Genomic DNA, 6000 nt, shown 5'->3' on the forward strand with positions numbered 1-6000 from the left:
AAACTAGGACAAGTACTTAATTAAACTCAATTTATTATCAACACGCTTAATAACATTCGGAAAAACATTCCATGACAACTCGATCTTTCATGAGTTTGAAAACCACATTAGGTCCTTTTGGAATCCTTTACTTAGTAAACACGCACTTTACTGATCCTTATTTACTAAGGGTTTCTTAGTATTCATGTGAAGTAACAAGGACGTGTTAGGTTTGAAACAATTTAATCACACAAATATGAAAACTATGCAGATAACAAAGCTTGGTTAGAGTTGTTATGCAGCCTGTAATTTAATCGGGTTAGGATCTAAATTGATCATGCACATTTCAATTATGCGTTCATTAGCTGTCGTCTGGTTAGGATCGCTCCACTAATTCAGGTGCATTTCAATCACGTAGGAATGAAATACAAACTTGATTTTAATTGAAAACATTATCGATTGAGGCACAAACATTATAAACATGAATCAAATAAATATTATTTAACAAAGCAATCATCCTAGCTTGAATAAAATGAAACTAACATTGTTGTAAGCAAGAACAAAGAACACATAGCAAACATTTTTGGATTAAATTAAAGAAAAGAAAGATTAAACCCAAATCAAAGTGGCTGTCACCTAAGACTCTGACTAACTAGGCTCCTTTGCTTCTTTGCTTTGCTCCTTTGCTGATGGCTCTCCAAAGTGGCCGACCAAGGGCTCTTTAAGAGGCTTAATTGCTAAAATCTCTATGAAGAGATGACGCTAGTCGTGGGAAATGGAAAAAGGCTAAGAGAATTTAGGGAGAAGAGAGAATGATGAATGATGAGGGATGAAGGATGAGGGAATGAAGGGGTCATATTTATAGGTGAAGAGAGGTGGGTGGTTTGCTAAAACTAGCTAGGTTTAGTCTCTTCAAATCTCTTCCTTAGATGGCCGGCCACAATTAGTGGAATTTGAGCTGATTTTTGCTTGATTTTTAAGCAAATTAGATGCCATAATAACTCAGGACTAAGACTCGGTCAATTGTAAATCTTTGGGAAAATCTCTAATTTCTTCAATAGTGCAAGGACCTTGTGTAATTAAACCAAAAAGTGGCTTAAAAGAACAGCCATGTGCAGCCAAATTTGGGTTGACTTGGTCTTCAATTTGGACGGTTTTGTAATCCAACAAATCTATCAGACCTGTCCAAAATAAATTAATAAGTTAGAGGACCAAAGAATAAAATTTATCCAATTTAAATAATTAATTAAAACCAAAATTATTAATGAAATATATAAAATTAAATTATTAAATATAATTTTATATTTATTATTTAATTTAATCATGCATGACCCATTTTATGTCTTAAAAATATAATATGTTCAAATCAATATAAAATAAGTCATTTTATGCATGAAAACTATATAATAAAGCATAAAATCACTTTTTAATAATTTCTATATCCTAATTTTTATATTTTCATGTTTTTCATTAATTTATTAAACAATTACGTAGTTTTAACAACGATTTAAGTAAAAAGGTGATAAAGTCATAAGAAAAATCCTATATATTTTTCAGTTTACAGCAATCTCGAATAAAGTGATCTTGGGAGCCACATTTAAAGTAAGCCCAATTTTTCATCCTACATTCACTGAGATGTCGTCTACCACAGTGTTGACATTCAGGTTATTTGACCTAGCGTTACCAACGCTAGCTATTGACGTAGTTTGGGCCTTAGAACCCGAATATTGCTTCCCACGATCTCTGTTGAGATACCCAGCTAAAGGATTTGATTGAGTATACAAATCCCTCGATTTCTTTGATGAAGAATGAAATGACTTATTCATCGGTCTTTTTCTTGAGTCTCTAGCCTCAAACTCAACTTTTCTCTTTTCTTTGCTCAGTTATTCGTCTTTGGAAGCTCAATCGACCAGCATGAAAAATTCTTTCAACTCTAAAATCCCAACTAGCAGTCTAATATCTTCATTCAACCCATCTTCGAATCTCTTGCACATGATAGCCTCGGTGGAAACACATTTCCGAGCATACAAACTGAGCCTAACAAACTCTCGTTCATATTCAGTCACAGACATACGACCCTGTTTGCACTCTAAAAACTCCTTACGTTTCTTATCAATGAGCCATTGACTGGTATATTTCTTTCTAAACTCTTCTTGAAAGAATGTAACAGTTTGGTTTAGACCCTATTCGAAACAGTGGTTTCGGGACCACAAATCTGAATCAGAAAAATATTTTAATAATTTTTTTGATGTCTACAGCATGTTAAATTATATGTGTGCAAATTTCGTGTGAAAATTTTAGCGTTTGTGTGCTCAATTTAATTACAAGGACTTAATTGCATAAATGCAAAACTAGCATGCTTTATGTAAATGTATCTATTTGCTATGGCTTTTATTATACGATGTCTTTATGTTGTAATTTTACCATAAAAATTATGTATGGACGATTTAGACATGTAACATATGGTTTAATAATTAATTTATAAAGGTTAATATGGTAAATATGTTAATTAATGATAATATAATAAAACATTAAGTAAAATTCATGCATTTTTATTCATCTTGGTGGCCGAAAGTTAAAAGAAAGAAACCATGGTTGAGCTTTGAGCATTCGACACATTTGGGGCCTGATTTAGGTAAGTTTTAAGCTCGATTTTTGATAATTTTTATGTTTTTGAGATCGTTGCTTCGTGTTTTAGCTAGCCCATCCCTTGATTTTCGGATTCAATGATGATTTTGTGATTTTCCAATTGATGAGAGCTTGTTGTTTTTGTTGTTTGATGATGAAAAATAAATTTTTTGCTGTTAGATTTTTAAGTTTAATTAAGTGATTTTTGGTAAAAATGTGTATTAAGGAGTGAAGTGAGAAATTTGTGAATTGAAGGGTCAAAATGTGAATTAAATGAAAGAAATGGGCTACTATGAACCTTAGTAAAATTCGGCTATACTAGAGTTTAATGAGTAAAATTCGGCTATACTAGAGTTTAATGAAATTATGTGTATTTTGTGTTTTGTGAAATAGGGACTAAATTGTGAAAAATGTGAAATGTTAGGGGCTAAAGTGAAAATTGCTCTTTTATGTGTTTTTGGGTGAATTTGAGTACATGTGTGATTAAATAGTTTAATTTATATTAATTTAGATCAAGAAAAGAGGAAATCAAATTTGGATCGGGGGAAATCTAAAGTTGTCGAATAATTGTCCCGGTTCATTCGTCGTTGTCCGAGGTAAGTTCATAAGTAAATAAATGTCATTGAATTCGAATGTTTATGTAATATATGTGCCAAATTAAATTACTACCTATATATATGTGTTGATGCCGAATTAGTATAAGCAAGGAAGAAATATATACGAGATAGAATCGATTGGTTTACGATGTCTGAAAGCCCCGTATGAACCTTAAGAATAGTTAGGATATATATGTCATGACATAGGATTCCGATATGTGATTTTGTGTAAGACCACGTCTGGGACATTGGCGTTGTATGAGCTTTTTGACTATCCAAGTATCCTTATTAATTCTGAATGGTTCAATAGGCAATATCGAGTTAAGATTGAATGTGAAATTAAGCTAAAAGATTCAGGTACATGCTAAGTTATATGATTATGAAAGTAAGGTAAGTATATACTTTAGATGAATACATGAATCATGCATGATAAAAGTGAGATTTGTATATGCTTATGAGTATGTTTATATTCGGTCAAGTTTATTTTAATATGTTAATGTTCATGTGATGTTATATGAATTTGCAAGCTTGATAAATGTATATGTGGTTAAGGTTTACTTGATTCGACTTAGTTTAATTGAATTATATATGCCATTGAAATGATTTATTTGCTTATGACTTGCTAAACTATTCAAGCTTACTGTGTGTATTCGTTCATTATTTTATAGATTTTTGAAAGTTGGTTACGAGCTCGAGGATTGTCAAGGAAATCCGTCACACTATCGATCGCTATTTCGGTATTACAAAAGTTTGAAACTATGAACATATGGCATGTATAGTTTAATATTTGTTCTGGTTGGTTTTGAGATTGTAAATATATGAGCCATGCGAAAATGGCTTGAAATGATGTTTATGTTCATGCATTTTTAATTGTGATATGAGTACATGTCAGGTATTATGTTTCATAGTATAAGTGTATGATATGCTTGATGTATATATGTTTTGGCATGAAGCAATTATATATGGTTTATGATTAGTTCATTTGGAAAGCTTGATACATGTGGGTGTTGAATGTGTTTGGGTTACGGATTGTTAATGACTTATTAGTGAGACGCATAATTTCAAACATGAATTGATTTTCATTTTCAAATTGTTTATAATGTAAATTATGTATTCGGTCATGTGATGAAATATAGATGATGGTTATAAGCTATTTATGATTCGGCAATGGTGTTTAAATCATGTCATTAAGTGTTTGGTTATATATTAATGTTAAAATTGTGGTCTGTACATGCATGGACTAAGTTAGGCTATAAAAATTTGATTAAGGAATGTGGTTTTTGTGTTGGTTTGAAATGGCATGCTTGCATGGGTAATTTGGTTTAGAAATGATAAATAATGTGTATATGTATAGTCGGCTAAGGCTTTGGACTCATAATGATAAGTATGTAATATGTTATATAGCATAATTATATATTATGTATTGAATGTTATCATGAATGAACGAATATGTGTTCAATTGATTGGGATGTGGTTGACTGATTAGGTATGGAAGGTTAATGCAGATAATGAATATTGTACTTGAATGTTTTGGTCAGTTTATTTGGGTAGCTTAGAAGGTTAAGTTGATATATATTCGGCATATGCTAGGTAGAATATTTATATACATATCCATGATATGCTTTGTTATGGTTAAGTAAACAACTGTCATGATGATAGGTTAATTAGCTAGCCGAATAAATAGTGAGAAGAAAGGTTAGATATATGTAATTTGGTTTGGTAATTGAGTACACTAAGGTTGCATATGAGTTTAAATATTAGTTGGTGAAATGATTGATTGATTTTAATATACTCATGTTCTGAGTTTAAAATGGTATGTTAATATTTGTCAGATGAAATAGACATATTGGTACATATTAGCTATATGAAATGAAATGAAATGAAATGATATATGCTTGCATGTTTTGAAGTATGCGCATATAATTTGAAAAACTTTGATTATTTGAATGCCATAAATGAGAAGTATACATATATGATTCGAATGGTGTAGTTATAAAGCATAGGAATTGTCACTGTTCTGGGATGTGCTTTGGTCAGTAATGCCTCGTAACTCTAATTTGATGACGAATACGGGTTAGGGGTGTTGCAAAGAAATCCTAGGTAACTCTTTCTTCCGGTACCACAAATATAAGAGTATTCCACCACTAGTATGCTGAGTCCCTCATTAGTGACATAGCGCTTTTCAAGCACTCATCCGGTGTGCAAGAAAGCTCATTAAATACCATGATAGAGTTCACAAGCTAAAACTCTGCCATCTCGGGATCATCATCAATGTTGGCTCTAAATTCTTCAGCCCCTTACTTCTGAATCTTAGCAACTGGATGCGAGAATCAGTTGGGGGTTAGGTAGGGTGGAGGATGTTGGGTAGACGGATTTGTTTGGACTAAATCGTAAAAATGTGAAAGGTTAGGGGCAAAATAGTCATTTTTTCTGGGGGTGAAATTTAGACTCGAAAGGAATAATGTGAGGTATTAATGATTCATTTTTATTGTTATAGACACCGAGGAACAAATTCCAGAGGTCGATCGAGAAAAACGAAAGGTTTCAAAAAAATCGAAATGCGAAATCGAGATGAATACCAGGTAAGTTTGAATAACTTAAAGTAAACTCATAATATACCTAATTGCATGTTTTATGAATGTATGAATATTGTATTTGATGATGGCATGAAAATCCATGAAATGTGTTATTAATAATGACAATATGATAAATGTCCCGGTTGAGGGTAAAAAGGAAGTCCGATGGGTAAACCATTTACGTGTGACTTGAGATCCTGTATGTGTTGCAGAAAGGATTT

Source organism: Gossypium hirsutum, chromosome A06 (genome assembly GCF_007990345.1).
Source record: "Gossypium hirsutum isolate 1008001.06 chromosome A06, Gossypium_hirsutum_v2.1, whole genome shotgun sequence".
Lineage (NCBI taxonomy): Eukaryota > Viridiplantae > Streptophyta > Magnoliopsida > Malvales > Malvaceae > Gossypium > Gossypium hirsutum.